This window comes from Mytilus galloprovincialis, chromosome 8 (genome assembly GCF_965363235.1).
Source record: "Mytilus galloprovincialis chromosome 8, xbMytGall1.hap1.1, whole genome shotgun sequence".
Lineage (NCBI taxonomy): Eukaryota > Metazoa > Mollusca > Bivalvia > Mytilida > Mytilidae > Mytilus > Mytilus galloprovincialis.
Genome location: NC_134845.1, coordinates 35111823 through 35135819, shown reverse-complemented (window position 1 = coordinate 35135819; position 23997 = coordinate 35111823). Strand labels below are relative to the sequence as shown.

The 23997-nt window shown below is 31.1% G+C and overlaps 1 protein-coding gene across 1 annotated transcript in view; it reads left to right on the top strand.

The window, feature by feature from the left end:
• The window catches only part of LOC143085658 (arginine--tRNA ligase, cytoplasmic-like), a 120364-nt gene that overhangs the window by 25372 nt on the left and 70995 nt on the right, over positions 1–23997 (top strand). The window lies entirely within an intron of this gene.

Below are 23997 nucleotides of genomic sequence, written 5' to 3'. Positions count from 1 at the left end.
TTTTATTGAAATATTTGTAATTTACAACATTTTAGAAGCCCAGCGACGATAAATATAGCTTGAACAAAATGTATGTATCTGTATTGTATATTGACTGAAAATTATACTCTGGTGTTATATATTTAAAACAATTGTGTACTGCATTTTACATTTACTTTATTGTGTGCAAAGAAATAGGGAAGTCAATTTTCTATGTCTAGGTCAACCATGAAATCATTATGACCTTTGTTTACTACCTGAACACCCCCCCCCCCCCCCAAAAAAAAAAAAAAAAAAATATTATTGAGCATCTTTATTATGTTCTGTATTCATAGACATGATTGAAGGCATTTGCTTCTGAAGAGAATACTTGATTTTTTTTATTGAAATTTTGACAAACAAACTCAATATTGTGCAGTCTTGGAATATTCAGTTAGAAATTTGAATATTTCATGTATAAATGCCTACTTAGAATCAAAGCATAATAAACAAAAGATTTTATAAGCTAAGAATTTTAATTGATGATTTATATACTCCAATGTAAAGCATTGGTGATGTGTCAACTTTCTACTTTCTACTGTAATTATATTCAGTTAAATGGAGTTCAAATTGATTGATTACGAATGGAATTATAGCCCCTTTTGAGGTCACTTGAAACTTAGTACACAATTTCATAATGTAAATACTATTCATAACTAAGGTTGTGGCCCAGATGAAGTCAAAGTTCTTGTTTGAGGCATGTTAAAGACTTTTTCTTAAAGTAAGTTAACCGTGAAGTTATAGTCACATCAACTTGAAACTTGATACACTTGTATATGTTGATGTTAACTTAAAAAATATTTGCCAGTTTAGAAATATTGCCCAGATTTCCATCTTCTCTAAAATGTGATGGTGTGATTGTGGCATGTTGTCTTATAAACTCATATTCCTGTTGTGTATGTTACATATGTCTGACCTGATTTGGAAATTTTGGTTAGATAAGTTACAGTTGATGTATGAATTTTGTTCCATTTGATCAATTTTAATTGGATAAAAACAAATAATTGTAATGTCCCTATGATTTCAAAATTTTAGTTTAACAGTTTCAATTTTGGAAACAAAGATTATGTACCAACTGTAGATTTCATTCTGATAAGAATTAATTCGATGTTCAAAATCAAAAGATTTTATGATTAAAACCATTTATAAAGATGGAAAAGATAGAAAAAAATAGAAAAGAGTTTTTCATTTAGTAATACTTTCACATGCATATTAAATATGAAATTAACCATCATCTTTAAATCAAACATTATTTATGAAACTAGTAATAAAACTTGACTTTTGATGATTAAATGTCATATTCTGTTCAATAAATGGATTAAAATTATTGAATTATTTTAAATTGGAGATTTCATTGAATAAAACATGACTCACAATTTGTACTTTTGAATACACAAATGTTGCATGTTGACGTTTTCTAATTACAGGGGGTTGACAACATCATTTGTAACAAAGAAATTAACGCTGTTTTCTAAATTAGCTATTGATTAACCAGATTGGCAATGTTTTTTCATTGATGTTTATTTTTGTTGATTGTTTATCTTTGATCAATATTAATTGGGAGTCAATTAACGTTATGCTTAGAGAATATTGTTGATTTTCTGATCTAAGGTAAACATCGTATCTGTAGTGACAAATTGGCGGTAAATTGTGATCACAATTGTTTTTACTACTAGCTAAATGTCATTGAATATTATAATTATTGATAAGCGATTGTTATTTATTGTTTATTTTTGTTGTCTGGTCCTTTGATATTGTTAAGTGAGGTGTATCATTAAATGAATGGTATCTGATTAGGTGATGTATTGCATTGAAATATTGGGCATGGTATTTAAAACAAAAAAGCTTTTTTGGATTTTGAAAATTTTGAGGTTCATTGTTACAGAGTTACTGGACTTTAACCTTTAAAATCAGACAATTTTCACTTTGTGCACTATGCCTGTATTGATTTTCTCAAATTTTATAATATTGCATTATTGTTGGGAATGCTAAAAGGAAGCTCCCTTGGGATTTTTAAAATTATATGGTTTGTGATTAATGAGTTACAAGACTTTTAAGTGTCATATTTCAGTAATTTTGTAGTACCATAACTTGAGTTTTTTGGATTAATTAACCAGAACAATGAATCAATGTATAGTTGTTGGAATTGTTGAACCATCTTTTGAATTGAAAAAACCTCATCTGATATGTCATTCCAGAGTTACAGGACTTGGATGCTCAGATGAATGAAAGGCATTTTTTAAATGTAATGTATGAGGTCTAGCATGCACGGATCAAATAACTACAAACTTAACACGTATGCTGAGATTTGTGAATGTAGGCTTGCTTTTGATTTTAAAAGTTTCTGGTGTGTCATTCCAGAGTAATGGAACTTTTAACAGTCATTTATGCCACAATACCTCTGTGGCCATTTTATTTGCTTTTGATAAAAATGCCTTCAAAATTTTTTTGTTTTTAAACAACTTCAATGTGCACATTACATGTCATCTTGGCAAAGCTGCTTAACATTTAAATGATAGCTTTTAAAATTATGGCTTATCATCTGTACATTTGCTATTGTCTTGCATTCCAAGGTTCCTTTTGATTTATCCTTGGACCTTTATACGTTTTTTTCTGCTATCATCAACAAAAATGATATGGTTCAATGCAGCTATTTGTGATATTTATTGTAAAAACAATTATCTTTACTGCAGAGACCATTTTAATATTGAAAAAATTCTCCTTGAACTATCTCTTATGAATTTCTTCCTTAATTACAAAATGCTGATAAAGGTATGTTGAACTTGAAAATCAATAGATTTCATGATTAAAACCATTCATTAAGATGGAAAAGATTGTATTTTTGAAAACAGTGATTCTTACAATATGTAATTACTTAGAAAAACTTATGGCATTGGATTTACAAACTTCAAATAAAACACAAAAAATGTATCTTATTGATAGATTTAGTTAGGGTTGGGGATGAGGAGGGGGCAAATTGTAAGAGGGTGTAAAGATTGAATAGATTAATTGTTTCTGTGATTGGCCTCATTCAGGATAGTATCACTTTATAATACCAAAACGAAACATAATCTACAAGCACTTCAGAGCTTTTCATTTAGAGTTAGGGTTAATTTTAAGATTATCATAGAACTATTTGAAATGTGTAAAGCTAACTGTATCAAAAACTTTTAAAATACCTTTTAAAGTTTCTTATGCTGAAAAGGAGGGGCGATAACTCAGAAATGTGTTGGTAACAGGTAGTTTTTTCAATCCTTTCAGAAAAAGAGGATATACTTGTTTATATAGAGGGTCCTTGTTAGTGCTTGTCTATTGTCAAAAATATTGGGTTCTTTGTCTATTGTCAAAAATTTCGGGTTCTTTGTCTATTGTCAAAAATTTCGAGTTCTTTGTCAATTGTCAAAAATTTTGAGTTCTTTTTCCTTTAAAGAATTTTGTTGTTTCTGTTGACTTTTAGACAAATGTAGGTGATTTAAAGCTTTAAACAAATAATATAGATATTTACTGTTGTACAATATTCTGAGTCAAACTCTGCATGTCTATTTTTTTGTGTTGAAGATTTTTGTCTTATTTAATATTTTTTCATTCTTAAATATAGTGTCAGTTAAGTACATCATAGAGATTTCTCTTCAAGGGAACAATAAGATTTTTACATACTTAAAGATACAATTGGGAATACTTAATCTATCTTCACTGAAATTTTATAGTATTAATGAAACAACAACCTAGCAATATCAGATCTTTTAGTGGTATACTATCTGACAACTTCCTACTATCAAATTCAATATAAATCTCCATTTTCCATTTTCTATAGCTCATATAAGGTAATTAGGGGGACCTATATCTAACTATTGTGTTATCGTTGCTGACTAATGAATGTGATTTATCAGAATTGACAGTCGTAGAAATATTGACCTGTCGCAAAGAGACGGGAGGCTCATTATCAAGCGATTCTTGATTTAAATTTCGTTTGTGCGCCACTGATTAAAGATGTCCCCTTAATTGGCTGGTCACGATAAGAACTTTTTATGAATATCGTGAAGGCCTATTTTCGAATAATAATTAAGAATGTAAGATATCAACTGAAATGAGTATTCAAGTAGAAAATTTTAGTTGGAATTAATTGTAATTTATGGTGTGTTATTGATTAAACATTTTCATTTCTAAGATTAATTAATTTTATTTGTATATTTTCTTTTGCTGTTTAGTTTGATCTTGTGCCTGATTACGGACAGCTGATGTCCAATTCTAATTTACATTCCTTTTTCTCCGTATTTTTTCATACCATAAGCCATGTTACTTTTGTCATGTTCATCCATCTGTCATCTTTGTATCAACAGACTGTTTCTTTTACAATCTATCTAATAAAGTGTTTTCTGATTGAAATATAGCTTGAATCTTTCTTGCAAGTATTTCATCACTATATAAGAAGATATTTCATGGCAAATGCTAAAGCTTTAACCTACATTTTTGTTCATGACAGTGTTAAGAAAATATGTTTTTGACAACCTTGTTCAACATCATAGTGCTCCTGACCCCACCTGACAATGTTAATGTATTACTTGATACTTATGGCTTTAGTCAAGTAAATAAATTAAGTATCCATCAATCAAATAGTTTATTAAATTTTAAATATAGGTATGTCTTCTATTTTCAATGAACTAGTAAGTAGATATAGGAAGATGTGGTGTGAGTGCCAATGAGACAACTCTCCATCCAAATAACAATTTATAAAAGTAAACCATTATAGGTCAATGTACGGCCTTCAACATGGAGCCTTGGCTCACACCGATCAACAAGCTATAAAGGGCCCCAAAATTACTAGTGTAAAACCATTCAAACAGGAAAACCAACGATCTAATCTATATTTTAAAAAAAAAAAAAAAATACCCATTTTTGTTTTGGTGCCAGCTAAAGCTCGCCTCTGGATGCTGTATTTTCTCACTGTGTTGAAGACCCATTAGTCTCTTTAACACATTCCCCATTTCCATTCTCAATATTAATTTTATAGGGAGATAGACAACAGAATAAAATGTATAATAGTATGATAGAATTTAGGCTGGGGAATTGATGGGTAAAAGAAAGTAGAAGGAGTTATGTTATTTGTAAATTGTATTCAACTCATCAAAAGCCTTGAAACATTTTAGATCTCTGTTTTAAATGTGCTGTAACTTCCAACAATACAAGCAATACACTAACAGATTTCTGTTATCAAAACAATGAATATTATTTCTGTTTCCATCTGTCAAAACATGAATTATGTAGTTAATATTTCAACAGATGGGAACACCAATACTTGCTGTTTTGATAACACAAATCTGTGCATACTATTAGATCATTCTTTATATTTTCATATAGTTCATGGGTATCTATGTGAACAACATATGATGCCCACGGCATGGCTAAGGGGACATTTAGTTTTACCCTTGTCAGTCCAAAGTTGGGTGTCCATTCTCTAACTTTAGTTTGCCTCAATCAAATGTTATGAAAGTTTTACTCAATGCTTATTACCACAAAACACATATTAACTTTAAATTTTAAAAAAAATGATCAACATAATATAAATTTGTTTAGACTTGTGGCAGAATATGTTAAACAACAAATCTAGGTATAAAAGAAATACTTCAAGTTTTAGAGTCAGCTGTTCAGTATACACACCAATTGCCTCTAGAAAAAAATGTTAAACTTTATAATGACTTTAGTGCAATGGTTCTCTCGTCTTCTCTTGGTCACCAACATATAGACAATGAACTAATGTATTCTTCACTTATGAATGCATGAAAGAACTTGAACTAAATTTTAATGTGCGTATTGTTATGCGTTTACTTTTCTGCATTTGCTAGAGGTATAGGGGGAGGGTTTAGATCTCACAAACATGTTTAACCCCGCCGCATTTTTGCGCCTGTCCCAAGTCAGGAGCCTCTGGCCTTTGTTAGTCTTGTATTATTTTAGCTTTTAGTTTCTTGTGTACAATTTGGAGTTTAGTATGGGGTTCATTATCACTGAACCAGTATATATTTGTTATGGGGCCAGCTGAAGAACGCCTCCGGGTTCGAGAATTTCTCGTTGCATTGAAGACCTGTTGGTGACCTGCTGTTGTCTGCTCTATGGTTGGGTTGTTGTCTCTTTGGCACATTCCCCATTTCCATTCTCAATTTTATGAAAGAGTATTGTAAAGTAAAATGATACAATGTGTGTCATTATTATTCTTCAATATGTCTAGAAAATCTGAATATTTATCTTGGAAAATACAATGAAACCCTAGAAGATCTTAATAATCATCATAATAACCATAATTAACAAACATTTTTGGAGGATATTTTGTACCATGTCTAAAAGTGCTTTCAATATAAAAGAGCAGACTTTAAAATTATAGTAATCTCTACTGCAATTTGGTTAAGTAAGGAAATGGAAAATTGGTTGATTGAAGCAGAAAATTATGTTTTGTATAGATAACTAATGAGTTAAAATCTGTGGGTTGTAATTATGTCTGCATGGTCATTTTTATGAATGGGGTGTATTAAGGGTAGTAATCTTTATCTAAGTAAAGATAATGATATTTTACAAGATAAATACACAATGATTATGGCCATATTAGTCATTTGATGCTAGAATTGTACATTTAATTAGGTATAAGGCTGTTTTGGGTATGTAAGGTTGAATATTAATTGGTCAAGCAAAAACTTGTTCTTTTACGCTTATAGACTGTTAGCCTGTAGTTTTTATGGACTCACAAATAAGTTCTCGGTGCCATAGAGTTTTACCCTGGTGATTAAAGCCTTGTCCATCATTCCGTCATTCCGCAACAAACCATTATACAGAGTTTTTTTCTAAATGCCTTCAGAGATTGGACTAATATTTGGTATGTGAGTTAACCATAATGTGTTACAGATCAAGTTTAAGTTTTGTTCCACTTGGCTAATTTTTGCCAAAATTTCGGGCTTTGGACTTTGATAAATTGTTGAAAATCACAGTTATACTGACTTTTTTTCTAAATGCTTTCAGATATTGGTCTGATTTTTGGTACGTGAGTTACCCATGATGAGTTACAGTTTAAGTTTCGTTCTGCTCAGCTAATTCTTGCCAAAATTACTGGCTTTGGACTTGGATAAATTGTTGAAAATCACAGTTATACTCACTTTTTTAGCTCACCTGGCCTAAAAGGCCATGTGAGCTTTTCTCATCACTTGGCGTCCGTCGTCGTCGTCGTCGTCGTCGTCTGTCGTCGTTAACAATTTTTCAAACATCTTCTCCTCTGAAACTACTGAATGGATTTGAATGAAACTTAATATGATTGTTCCTTAGTATATCCTGCACAAAATGTGCGCTTCGATTTTTGATCCGTCAAAAAACATGGCCGCCGTTACTTAAAATAGAACATAGGGGTCAAATGCAGTTTTTGGCTTATATCTCAAAAACGAAAGCATTAAGAGCAAATCTGACATGGAGTAAAAATGTTCATTAGGTCAATATCTATCAGCCCTGAAATTTTCAGATGAATCAAACAAACCATTGTTGGGTTGCTGCCACTTAATTGGTAATTTTAAGGAAATTTTGCAGTTTTTGGTCATTATCTTGAATATTATTATAGATAAAGATAAACTGTAAACAGCAAAAAGGATCAGCAAAGTAAGATCTACAAATAAGTTAATATGACCAAAATTGTCAATTGACCCCTTAAGGGGTTATTGTCCTTTAATGACAATTTTTCACAATTTGTTCATCATATTTGCTAACTTTAAAAAATCTTCTCCTCTGAAACTACTGAATGGATTTGGTTAAAACTTAGCATGGTTGTTCCTTAGATTATCCTGCACAAAGTGTGTGCTTTGATTTTTGATCCGTCAAAAAACATGGCCGCCGTTACTTAAAATAGAACATAGGGGTCAAATGCAGTTTTTGGCTTATATCTCAAAAACGAAAGCATTAAGAGCAAATCTGACATGGAGTAAAAATGTTCATTAGGTCAATATCTATCAGCCCTGAAATTTTCAGATGAATCAAACATCCAATTGTTGGGTTGCTGCCACTTAATTGGTAATTTTAAGGAAATTTTGCAGTTTTTGGTCATTATCTTGAATATTATTATAGATAAAGATAAACTGTAAACAGCAAATATGATCAGCAAAGTAAGATCTACAAATAAGTCAATTTGACCAAAATTGTCAATTGACCTCTTTAGGAGTTATTGCCCTTTAAAGACTTTTTTCACAATTTGTTCATCATGTTGACTTACTTTAAAAAATCTTCTCTTATGAAACTGCTGTATCAATTTCAGCCAAACTTAGGCTAAATGAGTTTCAGAGTTTCAGAGTATCTAGTATAAATTTTATATTTCATTTCCTTGTATGTCAAGAAACATAGCTCCTATGGCTAAAATAGAACATAGGAGAAAATGATTTTTTTTTGCTTTTGAAGAAAATAGGACGATTCAAAGAACATTTAAATAAATTGAAAAGCCAAAATAATCATTAATGAGAGATTAAACAAAAAAAATTCAGGTGAGCGATTCAGGCTCTTGAGAGCCTCTTGTTTCTAAAAGCTTTCAGATATTAGGCTGATTTTTAGTAGGTGAGTTAACCATGATGAGTTACAGATCAAGATTAAGTTTTGTTCCGTTCGGCTAATTTTTGCCTAAATTATGAGCTTTGGACTTTGATAAATTGTTGAAAATCATAGTTATATGTACAATAGATATTTTCCCACCCCCACTGAAAAATGGTAATTTTCCGTCTATTTTCTGATTTTAAAACGAACTTGAGAGGTGAACATTGACAAGACTGTGTTTTTCTGTCATTCAAGTATTACCCTATAGTTACAGCAGTCCATTCATTCAGGTCTGCCTAAATGTCTGTTTTTACTGATTTTTGAAAAAACGATGACCTAGATTTTACAGACTAGATTCCTATTGGCCATATTATACCTCGTTGTGTTCCTGTACCACCTATGCATGCATTTATGATAATAGTTTATACCTACAGTCACTTCCAGTTACGTAGTGGCCATCAAGTGATGCCCACCCCCACCTGATTTTGGCTACTTTTCACGTTTTTCCAATTTTGAACTGTTAAACGACTTTCAAAGTGCCATATTTTCATGAATAGACATCTGAGAAGAGTAAATGGACCATGAACTGCTTGGTTGAAGTCCGTTCTTTCATGGCAGCTGGGGCAGTTCAAAAAGGTATGGAGGGTCATACGGACCACCAAAGAATGGTTGTCGCTATCATGCCTACAGGTGGGATTGGGGCTAAAGGGTTAAGCTGGAAGCACCCTTTCCTCTTCAGGTTATTCTATCAGTTTGGGACTTTGGGTAGTCAATCTTAGTGAGTGAGTTGGGGTCACAGAACCCCGGCAGCACCCCCTATCAATTAAGTATTTGAAGATTTCAAAATGGTAAACTTTAGAGATAACATTCCTTGTAAGTTTTACCTTATAAATAAGCAATGAGTATGTAGCACAGTAATTGGGTGGAAGAAACACTACTGTAAATTCAGAAATTATTGCATGCATTTATTATTGTGATTTTGTCTGTTTAGACCAATATGCAATTTTAATTTTTGCGATAAGGAGAAAAATCCTGATTAACCCATAAATTTCAAAATGCAGGTTTAAATTATTGCGATTATAACCTGTTGCATTCGCAATAATAAAAACATTGCAGTAATTTTTGAATTTACAGTATACATGTACTTGCATGATATTTTAGAATAGTATTTCATCAGTGTTACAAGTTTACTTCATTACAAGATTTATTGTATTATTTCCCACATGATTCTCTATTGACCTTTCTAAATTTTGATTTCTGATGAATTTTTAAATACCAAAAGTGAATATGAATGTTATTCTCACTTTAATTCTTTACATTTATATGTGTTTCATGGCTCTTTACAGAACTTTATAAACATCATTGAAGTGCCTGCTTGGTGCTAAAATATCAGATATGTTTAATACTAATGTGTAGTTGGTCTTTTCATTAAATGGCATAAGTGAATAGAAATGTCTTGATATTTTGAAATGTTACCATTTATTTGATGTAACACCATTATCTTATTTTGTGATTTCATGAAAATGGTGGATTTGTATGTGAAATTGTGTTCAAAGTTATCTTAAAAATCAACCAGCCTACACAGGCAGCTTCATGATTGTTTTGAGCACTTAGAATTTCATAATTTATTTGATGTTTCAATTCAAGAAAAAAATGCTGAAAGGTCAAATGAATTGTATATAGACTGACCACAATGACTCATTACGATCAAATACAAAATGTATCCCCTTGGTCATTGTGAAAGTGTTGCAAATATCAACATTTAAAGCAAACATTTTGATAAATATTTGTGTAGGGATACTTATATACTCCCGTCATATTTGAAAATGGTTTTAACTTTTTAGTCAGTAAAACAAAACTTTCATTTTTGTCCAGATATATTGGCCAATGGACTCTGATGATAGTTTCAGAGCAACTTGAAAGAATGAAATCAGTAATTGAACCTCTTGATTTGTGGAATTAATACCATAGTTTTTTGTATGACCTTATCAATGCTTGTGATTCTGCGACACTTGATTGGAGATTCTGAGAAACTTGATCTTTTTAGATCAAACAATAATCAGATTTGCTCTTTGGCATCAGCCATCTCTTATTGTACTGTCAAACATCTGAAATTAGATGCAGTATTGATGAATAGTGTTCTGAGACAAACTTTCCAACCTATAGCAGATGAATTTTAAAATATGTTGGGGCGATATGTGATAAATATTTTATAAATGTTACTATAAAGATATAAATTGTTGACAAGAATGGGCTTACTATTGTCTTTATAAGGAGTGTTATGACGGAATATTAATATATAGAATTGTTTGAGTGATCTTCCTACCTATAGACAAGATATATTGTTTTGAAAATCACATGCAGTATTTACGAAGGTGGTAGATCCAATATATCTTATGTCTTTATTAGCTGTTGTCTATAGATTGTGTACTACATGATATTTTTATTAGTAATTAAAAATACATTTTTGATATAAACTATCAGCCTACAATTACCTATGTTGCTTTTTGTTGAAGGCTATACAGTAAGTTACAGCTGCTTACAAATTGAAAATTTTTTGGTTGTATATTGGTATCATGTTGGCGTAGTCGTCTGAAGACATTTGGTTTTCGCACTCTAACTTTAGTAAAAGTAAATAGAAATCTATAAGTAATAGAAATATATGAAATTTAAACACAAGGTTTATGACCATAAAAGGAAGGTTGGGATTGATTTTGGGTGTTTTGGTCCCAAGAGTTTAGGAATTAGGGGCCAAAAAGGGCCCAAATAAGCATTTTCTTGGTTTTCGCACAGTAACTTTAGTATAAGTGAACAGAAATCTATGAAATTTTAACACAAGATTTATGACCACAAAAGGAAGGTTGGGAGTTTTGGTCCCAACGAATTAGGGGCCAAAAGGGGATCCAAAATTAAACGTTGTTTGATTTCATCAAAAGATGAATTCTTTGATATGCCAAATCTAACCCTGTATTCAGATTCTTAATTTTTGGTCCTGTTTTCAAATTGGTCTACATTAAGGTCTAAAGGGTCCAAAATTAAACTTAGCTTGATTTTAACAAAAATTGAATTCTTGGGGTTGTTTGATATGCTGAATCTAAACATGTACTTAGATTTTTGATTATGGGCCCAGTTTTCAAGTTGGTCCAAATCGGGGTCCAAAATTATTATATTAAGTGTTGTGCAATAGCAAGAAATTTTCAATTGCACAGTATTCCGCAATAGCAAGAAATCTTCAATTGCACAGTATTATGCAATAGCAATAAATTTTCAATTGCACAGTATTGGGCAATAGCAAGAAATCTTCAATTGCACAGTATTGTGCAATAGCAAGAAATCTTCAATTGCACAGTATTGCGCAATAGCAAGAAATATCTAATTGCACAATATTGCGCAATAGCAAGAAATTTTCAATTGCACAGTTTTGCGTAATAGCAAGAAATATTCAGTTGCACAGTATTGTCCCATTTTCAAATTGGTCTACATAAAGGTCCAAAGGGTCAAATATTAAACTTTGTTTGATTTCAACAAAAATTGAATATATGGGGTTCTTCAATATATGCTGAATCTAACCATGTATTTAGATTTTTAATATTTGGGCCCGGTTATCAAATTGGTCCACATTGAGGTCTAAAGGGTGTAAAATTGAACATTACATGTATTTGATTTCATTAAAAATTTAATTCTTGGGGTTCTATGATATGCTGAATCTACCCATGTATTTAGATTTTGGATATTGGACCATAATAGGTAAATGTCCAATTTAAAATTTTTAAGTTTTTAAGTCTAAGTTCTTAGACCACATTCATTCTGTGTTAGAAACCTATGTTGTGTCAACTATTTAATCACAATCCAAATTCAGAGCTGGATCAAGCTTAAATGTTGTGTCCATACTTGCCCTAACTGTTCAGGGTTCGACCTCTGAGGTCGTATAAAGCTGCGCCCTGCAGAGCATCTGGTTTTGCTATGGCATCATCAGTTTGTTTTGCACATATGAGTTTCAATATGCCTTTGATATCTTTTTCTTCCCTTTACTCACAAAATTATATAAACATGATAAAGGGGAGACATCATATCTCTGTGTCAACAGTTTATTATAGAAATAGACAAGGCTTTAATGCTTAAATTGAGGTTCAAGAGGATCCCTGCATGAACTGTGATGTAAACTGCAATTTTGACATTACCTATTGCTCAACAAATAATCAGTATTTTAGGAGACTTTGTTTATAAAATCACTATACAAATAAAGCAAAAAACTTGTAATTCCTGTTATTTGTACAAAAATTGGCTGATTGCAGGAGAAAAGTTCTAATGAGGTATCTTTAGCATCATTATATTCATTAGATTAAATCTTGTAAATAAAATGATTAACCCTGGATCTGATGGACTTGTCTTAATGAATAGATTGGAAGTAGATTAAGGAGAATATTGGAGATAGATGTTTTGCTCCTCAAGGACAGCAATTGTGACATTAAGATGAACTAAGGCAAATGACAATTTTTTTCCAGAACATGTATATGAATTAATGTGACTGATACTTACTTCTGTTTTGTGGTGGTCAGTTTTTATTTGAGGAGGAAACTAAAATGCCCAGAGTGAGAGAACCACTAATCTTTGGCTGAAAAAATGACAATATGAACTAGTGAATTATTATTGGAGTCCAGCTGTGAGCTGACCAGTCACATACATGATTGGAGTCCAGCTCTGAGCTGACCAGCCACATAGTTACATGATTCAGATATTTTCTGAATAACTGTAAACCAACTCTTTTTTCTGTCATGTTAGAAGATATTGTTTTGATATCTGCATGGTAAATGATTTTAGCATTTTGTTCCTGAACAATGAATTTTTAACCGGTTAAAGGCACTATGTGTTGTCATGTAATACTCTCAGAAAACTTTTTATTTAAGGAATTCATGTATAACCTCTGAAGTCAATCAAATCTATAAGAGAACCCTTAAAAAAATGCTATTAAAAATTTATACAATTAAGCCAAAAGTCAGGGGAAAATGTATTAATTATAATTAAAAATTGTTTTGGTCTGTATGCGAAAAGATGAAAGAATTTATGAACATTAACCCGGAAATGGAACGGAAAAGAAATCTACGGTAAAAGTTAGCAATATGATTTAATTTGGACAGCCATCCCTATCAATCCTATTAGCTGTAATTGTAATGTGATTACGTTACTAATCAAGATCCATTACTATCAAATGTTTCCCAGAAATGGCTTTAGTAGGATTTTAATGTGGCAACTATTTATTTGATTATCAATATTACACTGAAACATTCCATAGTCATATTGTTTGAAGGATTTAGAGAATTATTGACAGGAATAAATAAATGTAGAATTATTGTTACAAATCTGACCTTTTCATTGAAATTCAATTTCTATTGTGGGGGCTTTTGTATAAAAACACTTAATATGTCATTTTATAGAAATGTATCATATATTGGCACACAAATTTGTCACCAACATAACTCAGTCTCAAGGATTAATGTCTCATATTAGTATTTGTAGAAATAAAAACAGTCATGGCTTTAATTTTGAATATCAAATATTGTCATCAGTGGTTGGGATTGCAATCTTTATTTGTTCTGATGGTAGCCAATAGTTCTAGTTGTTGGTGTAGTTTCTATGTGTTAATTTCATAAGCAGAATGAGTAAATCTTATATCATCTTTTGTAATGAAAAAGCAAGAAAAATTAAAGCAGATTAGATTTACATCAAAAGTATATTTCCTAAAGGAATATATACATAAAAAGAAAGCTTTTTTATATAATACACTGTGTATATTAATCAAGTTTCAGGTATATTTAAAATCCAGCAGAGAAAAACTAAAATTATAAATTTATAATAAGAAAAAATCTTCAATTAAACTTCCTTAAATTCATTAGTGTTTTGTTCTGTTCTGTTCAACTCTGTAAAGTACAGTACCAAAAGCTCTCAAATAAAATCATAAAAGCTGTGAGCATTTTTTAACACATTATAAAAAAGAAGATGTGGTATGATTGCCAATGAGACAACTATCCACAAAAGACCAAAATGACACAGACATTAACAACTATAGGTCACCGTATGGCCTTCAACAATGAGCAAAGCCCATACCGCATAGTCAGCTATAAAAGGCCCCGATAAGACAATGTAAAACAATTCATACAAGAAAACTAACAGTCTTATTTATGTAAAAAAAAAAAAAATCATTAATCAAGTTTCAAGAAGTTGAGTTAGATTTGTATCCAGCATTTAGTCAATGTGATAGTCCTTTTAAGAGGTAGTTGTGGAAGGGATATAAAATGACTAAGTTATTCTTGTATTGGTCCAGTTATGTCAAAATGGTTTGTCTTTAAGGTGTTATGGGTTTCTTCCGCCATCTTGGATTGTAAAAAACAGAGAACCTAAGGTCCGGATTTTACTTTCAAGTTAGCAAAATTTGATGCAGGAATGCAGATATTATATATGAATTTTCATTTAAAAGAACCAATTTATAATAATATAACTTATAGATATTAATATTTTTACAAGTGTTGATTGTTTTTGGTTATTATTAAATGTTTTTAAATTGGCATTTTAAGGGGAGGTAACTTTAAAACAGTGCATTTTCTGAAGGATTCTACATGGAATTTTCCTATTTTGTATTTTAGCTGGGAAAAATGTACAGTGACCCTATCTTGTCTTTTGATATTCTCAAAGCATTGTCTGGGGGCTATCCTTCCCAATTTATTTTACAATTCCATCATTTTGTTTAGTTTTTAATTACAAAATGGTGTTTTTTCCTGTATAATCCATACAAAATGTGTCATTTTGTCACAACCTGTAGCTTGAGAAAATGCGCGGTGACCTATCATTTTTATTATATTTTTGAACATATATCAATAGATACTACGTTTTGGCAAAGTATGAACAAATACTGTCATTTTTATTTTAGACTCCCATAGCACCTTAAGAAGAGCTTCAACGTTGAATAATTTCAATATTGAAGTTTACAACATGGCATTGTATAATTATCCTATCCTTGCATGTTATCATTTTAAATGAATTGAATGTCAGACTTTAAAAAAAAGAAGAAAGAAAGACTGAAGTTGGAATTTGAACAAAGAAAGTAAATTCACACTGATATGAAGATGCTTTCTAGATAACTGCAAACTAGTGGCTTGTTTGGTAGTTGTGAATGTTATTTCCACTATGTGCTGTATAAATTTTGTGAATTCTGAAATTATTGTATGCATTTATTATTTTGATATTGACATGAGAGACCAAAATGTAAGAATAATTGCTGTGATCAGAAAAAACTGCATACAAATATATATGTCAGACTTCAAATGTGAGATCTTATTATTGGGAGACTGACCTAGTCACATTTATCAATTTATAATATAATTTCTGGATTTATAGTATAAATAAACTGTTCTTGACTTAAATATCAAAAGATGATTAATATATACATCTGTACACACAGTTATGGTTTGAATAATCAGCTTAAAAATAGAAATTCATTTGCATATATTGGAATAATAACTAGATTTCTTCATAATATTCCTACTAAACAATTCTTTTTCTGTTATCTGGTAAAACAAAGAAAAATAGAAAAAAGCTGATCTAACCATTTATTTGTTAATTTCTGTGTTATTAGAACAGTTGTAGCTCATTTACAATTCTTCTTTTATTGTCTGTCAGGTAATTAGCTTATTTATATACAATAGCTGAAATCGTTTTATTATGTTGTCTGAGCCTCTAATTTCTCAGACAATTGCTACCGATCGTAGTATCGTCAATCCCTACAAGAAATAGTTAAGACAAGCCAATTGTAACGGAGATGAAAACAAGCAGGAAATTGTATGGGGATGTCTCTTGTACGGCTGCATGACTAGGCAAGAGAACGATTCATCTGGGGGAAATGATTTCCTAATGTCATCTGGGTATTGTTTCTGGTAGGAAATGTAGTAATATTCACCATATGGTTTTGTGATTTTTAGTGCCGTTGACAGACATCTGATATATCAATTTACCTTTAATTTGCACTGATTGTCTGTAGCAGAAATGAAACTCATTATAAAAAGGATGGAGGCTCGACAATAAAAACAGTAAAAACCTATAGAATATTTATACTTGAAAATTTACAAGATCTTTAAAACTCCATTTATTATTATTATTAAAAAAATAATCTAACAGTTTACAACAACTTCAACCACTATAAAATGTTTAGCATTGTATATAGATCAGGTTGTTTGTTTCGAAGATGTATTGTATTACATTTTGTAACACTTGTACATTGCATAGCTTACTATATGCAGTTTTGGTTCTGGCTAATTGTTGAAAGCTAGTTGGCACATATTGTAACCTGTTTTTGTTGACATCTTTGGTGGATATTTATCTCACTGGTAATCCTACCACATCTCTTTAGTTTTTTGGGGATAAAGATTGCAATTGGGATGCAATCGAAACCCAATTGTCACTGGCTTTATAGCTCTATTTCCTGACCCTATCACTACATTTCAGAGCACAAATGTTACATAGATCAACATAATGCAGGGAGGTTATTATTTTTCAGATCCTATCCATGTGCATTATGAGTGATTTATTGATTAATTGTACTCAGATGTTCAACTTTTTGTTATTACATTGTCAATTAATTTTTAGTTTGATTGTCCCTTTGGTATATTGTTTGCCTCTCTAATTAACATGTCAACAGTCAACCCTGCCATAAAGACAATTCATCTATTTAGCAAACAAAACTTTTTATACATGCAGGTTTTGTGGCTGTGATGAAGACCTATTGGTGGCCTTCTTCTTCTGTTTTCTTCTCTTTGGTCAGGTTGATGACACATTCCAATTTCCAGGCCACAATTAAAAATATTTTGGTTTGCCCAAACCCTACCCAAGGTTGAGACAGTGGGAAGTAGGTAGGCATTTTCTTTTTTTTTTTTTTTTTAAGAAATTTAAAATATTGGATGTTTATTAGTCTTCATGCCTACCTGATTAAAAAAAAACTTCTTCAAATCAGGACAGTAAAAGAATTTGAGAAGGCAGCTTTTTTCTGGGTAGGTAGGGTTTGGGCAAACAAACCTATTCTTTTTTTAAGGCCCCATTCTAAATTTATTGACTGTATATAATATTGTGAGTAGTAATTGAAGTATTAAAATTATCATATTTTAGTATTACAGTGCCAGTGTAGTCACTCTTACCAAGTGTCCAGTGACAATGATTTGCTTCATTATGACCATAATTAGAAAGTGTGATTAAGGTCAAGCTAACTACAATAGGCTAGTACTTTGTGTGTACTTCTATAGCTTAATTGATACAGAAAGGTGGATTTTTTTTATAGATTTGTAATTACTCAAATTTTGTTTGTGACATATAGCCGGTTTGTTTTACAAAAATAAATCTGCTGATGTCACCACCATCTGGTGGTTTATTGTATTATGATTGAGGAGATAGACAGCTATTAAGTGTTCAAACACATTTTCTTTGTATAGATATATACGAATATGTACTTTTGTATACTTTTGTATCAGGGGAAAAACGAACTCCAAAAATAGAAAATGATGCTTTTGAGTGGTGGAATGATTAGGATTCAATCTCTCATGAGCATTGAAAATCGTGTTGAATACATCTGGTAGCATCAACATTTTTTTCTACTGTCTTTTCTGAATTAATGGTTAAAAAAGAACGTACTCTGCAAAATTTGATAACTAAAATTGACTAAGCACTTAGTGAAGTAATTGCTTGCAGTACATTAATGGATTAAAATCTTAAATCTTAATTAATTTATTAAGATCTGAATAAAAGAGATGTTAGGAAAATGTCTGTGAGACTTATATATAATGAGCTGCCCAATAACTCAAAAAAAACAAAAGACAACCACACATGATTCTGAACATGCAATAGACAGGTATCTAATGTAATATATCTCGCTTTTAAAAAAAGAAGTGAATTATAGACTCCATAATGACGCCTTTTGATGCCACCCCCTTTACTCCATAATGACACCTTTTGATGCCTGTGTAGTACCTCAGTTGAAGCGCTCTGACTTCAAAATGTCTGCATCAGACTTAATAAAATTTGTATCCAATATGAAAAGGATATTTATAAAAATATTTGACTTAAATTTATTTGATGAAATATTTGTTGTTGTGCAATGCATTAATACTCTAAAGCATATTTTCAGCATTTTATTGAAAAATCGTATGCGAATCTGTAAAGTACGCGAAAAAAAATTCCATGGAGGAAAGGGTTAAAGCAAATTATCTGCCATTATTATCCAACTTTCCTAAATGACAAAACGTTACACCTGCAGTGTTTCTGTTCTCTTTACATGGCATTATATGGGGTTTGATGGACATAGTTATTTATTTGATCTTTAAGTTGAAGAAGTGTTGTATACATTCCTAACCACATACGTCTTTTCAGGAGACTAAAGCATTTGATATCCAATCACTGAATCACATTTAAATTATTATGATACTGATTATGTAGGGCAAACCATATCAAATCACATGAACTGTCTGTCCCACTAGACAACTCTGTACTTTTAATTTACCTTTCTTACTTTTATGTTTTTGTATAGTTAGGATACTGGTAGCCACTGAGACAAATTAGTTTATTTGATTGAAGTATGAGACAGTGAAACCTCAAAAACTTAATCAGCTGAACATAAAAATGGAAATAAAAATAATACTTTCGATTTCTTGTAAACTACATATATATATATATAATTGGATCAATGAACTTTTGAATCAACGGTCAGCTTAGTCTAACAAGTTTATACTACTACACAAATAACTAATCCTGTTAACAGCTGTTCAGTTGTGATGTACTTAGCCTTGTCGAGAATCTTCTATTGATGAGTGGCTAAGTAAGGCGGTTGACACTTGTAACGATATGGATCTAATTGTACCATAATTAGCACTGTCTTGCCATTGCATGGTTTGCTTGCATTGTAAAAATAAGGAATGGAGCACATGATGTACCTACTGTGGGAGATTTTCATAACTTATTTTGACTTAATTTAGCATTTGGGTTTATTAGTCTCTAATAATTGTCATCTCAATTTTCCAACAATAAAACAGACAACCCAAAAATTTTATAAATATATCCGTTGTGTTAAATACTTTTTCAATTCAGAGTTGACGACTAAAATGCAATTTTTAATAAAAACTATTTACTGTTTTGGAAAATAAATCAATCTTATGCAATTTTTTTCTTTTTCTTGTCCCTTTAATGAATTTTATCACTCATCTATAAATAATTTTTTGACATCTTTTGTCATTAAAAAGAGGAAAATTGTCCATACATGTACATTATGCATGTCTTCATTAAAATACAAATTATTGTAATAAGTACAATAAAATATTGGTTCAGTTCATATATAATTCGCTTTAGTTTTCAAAACATCAACACATGTAACAGGAAATGCATAAATAATTCAGATCAAAACTCACACTTCCATTCATTGTGACATATATATATTCGGTTGAGATGTTATTTGACGGAGAACCTTGCCCTAGAAAATTGATATTATTATATAAGGAAGACCAAAAGGAGAAATATGTTTGAAAGTTAGAAAATAGATGCTTGTTTGTATCATAACATGAATGTCCAGGAGGGGTTGAGGTCTCTAAAACAGGATAAACCCTGCCACATTTGTTATGTGCTTTAATCCCAAGTCTCAAGCCTGTAGTTGTCATTGGTACACTGCCTTTCATTTTTGATTTTCTTAAATTGTTTTGTTATAAATTAGGTCATTATTTTTATACGACCGCAAAAAATATTTTTTGTTTGAATTGTTTCATGTTTCTTATATTAATTAGGGAATTTTATAACTATAAAGTAAAGATTTTTCTCGTCGTTGGGGTGACCTTTCATTGAATTGCTTATATCCAGTAATTTAACCACTGGTAAGTTATAAGTTGCCTCATTGGCAATCATAGCACATCTCCTTATTTTTGTAATGAATGCATATTTGCAGGAGTAAAAATGCATTATTTATCCTCCAACAAATATCTTTACATCAAACTATTTGTTTTATTTTATTTCATCTTTGTGCATTTTTTTATATGACCACAAATTTCTTTTTGCGTCGTATAATGCTATCATGTCGTCATCGTCGTCCAAAGACTCATTTAGTTTCCGTACAATAACTTAAGTTTTAATGAATGGATCTCTATAAATTTTAATCAGAAGATTCAATACCTCTAAAGGGAGGTTGGGATTGATTTTGGGAGTTATGGTCCTAATAGTTAAGTTATTAGGGTCCAAAAAGAGGGCCCAAAATGAGCATTTTTGCAGTTTTAAAACAATAACTTGTGTTTTTCACAAGTTTCCATATCATGAAGGGATGGTCAGTATTAACTTTTGGGGATTATGACTCAAAATGTTTTGGAATTAAGGCAAAAAAGGGGTGAAAACTAGGTTTTTCTGGTCAATAAACAATTAAGACAATTTAAAAGCACTTCTTGTAAATTATGTATAAAGGAATGTCAGGTTTGGAGTAATTGCAAAAAAAGGGTGGTGGTAGTAGTTTTCAATTTTTGTTCCCTAATTTCTCAAATTCAAAATTTTTGAAAAGTTTGAAGAAGAAATCTTTAATTGCACAATATTGCACAATAGATAGTAAGATCTTGACATTTGTTTTGTTTCAGAAACTCATATTATGTCAAATATTTGATCACAATCCAAATTCAGAGCTGTATCAAGCTTGAATGTTGTGTCCATAATTGCCCTAATTGCTCAGGGTCCGACATCTGCGGTCGTATAAAGCTGCGCCCTGCAGAGCACCTGGTTTAGGCATGAAACACAGTGGTTTCAAATAAAGTTGGGATAATTTCCAGGGCTGAGATAAAACAACAAATGATAAAATTGGTATAGTTGTGTAAATGAAAATAGCACTTATTAATTTGCACATCTTAACTGTGGTTGAAATACGTACATCAGAATATGGAGATGCTCAGAAATTTTTTTAACAGATAAGATGACCTTGTCAGTTAAAGGATGCCAGGAATCAGTTTGCCTATAAAACATGTAGATAACTTCAAAAGTAGGTGTATTTTAAAAGAGACTGTCTTGTTATGGAAGTGATATGAATCAAACCGCTATTATTGAGATTGATTATAATAGACGTGTGGTGATAAGTGCATTAGATTACAGATATCAACCACACCTTCAGTGATGTTATCCAAGTATCTTGTATAAGATCTTACTATATTTGTATTGAAATTAAAGAAATATGATCTTTGTTGCTGATTGCAATGATATATCCTCAGTAGGGCTTTATTACAGCTTTATTATGTTTACTATTATATTGAATTTATATTTCACAGGAAGAGATGTATATATAGATTCTTACATTGATGCAAGTGGATTATCGGATTTATCCAATCTCGATAGCCTCGGCTTTAAAATTTATAATTTAACTATAGAGATTGGATAAATCCGATAATCCACGAGTAACTATGTAAGAATGTGTTTCTCTAATGATTCAAAAATACATTTTCTTTCTTTGTTAACCGAAAATCCCCTTCGAGTGCCTTTCACATTGCACGAAGTTGTCAATTTCATTAACAGCTGTTAAAGCATATTTTGATTCATCCAGTTAGGTAAAATGGTCATGATCCTTAAAATCATCCAATGATCTTTTTAGATCACCGGCAACCACACGTTGATTAAATTTTTTATACAATGGGTTCGGAAAGGGATAAATTTCCATAGAATTAGAGAAAGAATCATATTCCTCTAACTATAGCAGATTTATATTTTTTGCCAAAAAAAATCTTCTCAATGACTGGCACACTGTATTAAGCTGTTAATGCACACATTAATTCTCTTGTTTTGCCGATGTTTTTATAAAACCAAAAATGATGAATTGTTTGTCTTAAAATTTTGAAAAAGACTGAAGAAATTAGAATTTCAAATTAAATCTAATAAGATTTTTTGTATGTAATAGAAGTTAGTTGAAGGACAAGGCTAGCATCTTTTTGGTTTAAGATTTGATTAAATTTGTTAGAAATTTTCTACTCTAACATGTCCAAAGTGAATATTTTATTGTAAGTCTTTCTATGTTGTGATGTTTCACTATTGTTTCCGGTAAGGGTGAAAGTTGGTTCCTATCATAGGGAACCTGCTTCATTTGTTTGTTCCTGTCCTAAGTCATGAACCCTGATGTTCAATGGTTGTTGTTTGTTGATGTGGTTAATAAGTGTTTCTTGTTTCTCGTTTTTTATATAGATTAGACCGTTGTTATTCTGGTTTGAATGGTTTTACACTAGTCATTTTTGGGGCCCTTTATAGCTTGCTGTTTTGTGTGAGCCCACGCTCTGTGCACATGTTGAAGAATGTACTTTGACCTATGACCTGTGATGGTAAAAACTTTTACAAATTGTGACTTGGAGAGTATCTCATTGGCACTCGTACCACATCTTTTTATGAATGAACGCTAAAGAACTGATGAATGATCATGAATTTGTCAGCATGACCTTTGTATGATTTCCTTGATTTTTAATATAATAATGACACTTGCCATTGTATCAACCCATGCTAATTCTTGTTCATTTTCACCTTCTTACAAAAATGTTTGTTGGATTTACTGTCTCATTGGCAGTTATTCCCCCTTACATATTTAGGTTGTTTGTAAAATACAATACTGATGACTACCAAAATGGTTGGATTTAGTTGATTTTTAATTTAATTTTATGAATTAAAGGAGATAGAATGTCTGTTACCATGGTAAATAATGCCACAAAAATAAGTTGGTGTAAAATTTTCTGTTCATATAAATCTGATGTTAATGATAGCTCAAAAAACGATGCAAAGTAACATTTTTTCAGTTCTATAGGAGAACGTTAGCAAGTAGTGTTCTTAAGTTGTCATGTTAAATGGCATTATTAGGGACATTTAACCATCCTCTGTCAGATTTAAAGTTGAAGCAAAAGTAATTGAACGACTTCTACAAATGACTAGAATTTAGATTATATTGTAGAACTGAGGTCTATCAGTTTATGCCCAAGATTTAGCGTATTGGTATTCATGTTTCATTTTGGTTTGCCATTCTTCAAATGCCATGTAATTTCACTGAACTTTTAATCAAATTAATTGTGAATACAATTTTTCAATATTCTGTAATGATATTGAAGAGTCTGTCCAGGTTACTTTCCTTTTATTATTTTCTGTGTGTTATAATTTTTCTATTTGTATTTCAATATTGAGGGGAAAAAAGTCATTGGTCTGACATATTCTAAATTTGGAATACTGTGAGGACAATATTATTCATAAGATACATGTACCAATCCTGGGTACAAGTGAACCACACCATTAAGTGTTCAACAAATGACATATTCTATGTAGGCTTGTATGCAGACTTTGACAAAACCACAAAATTAACTATCCACTTACATGTACGTTTTTCAGTCTAACATCTAAAACATGGTTGTTAAAAAATGG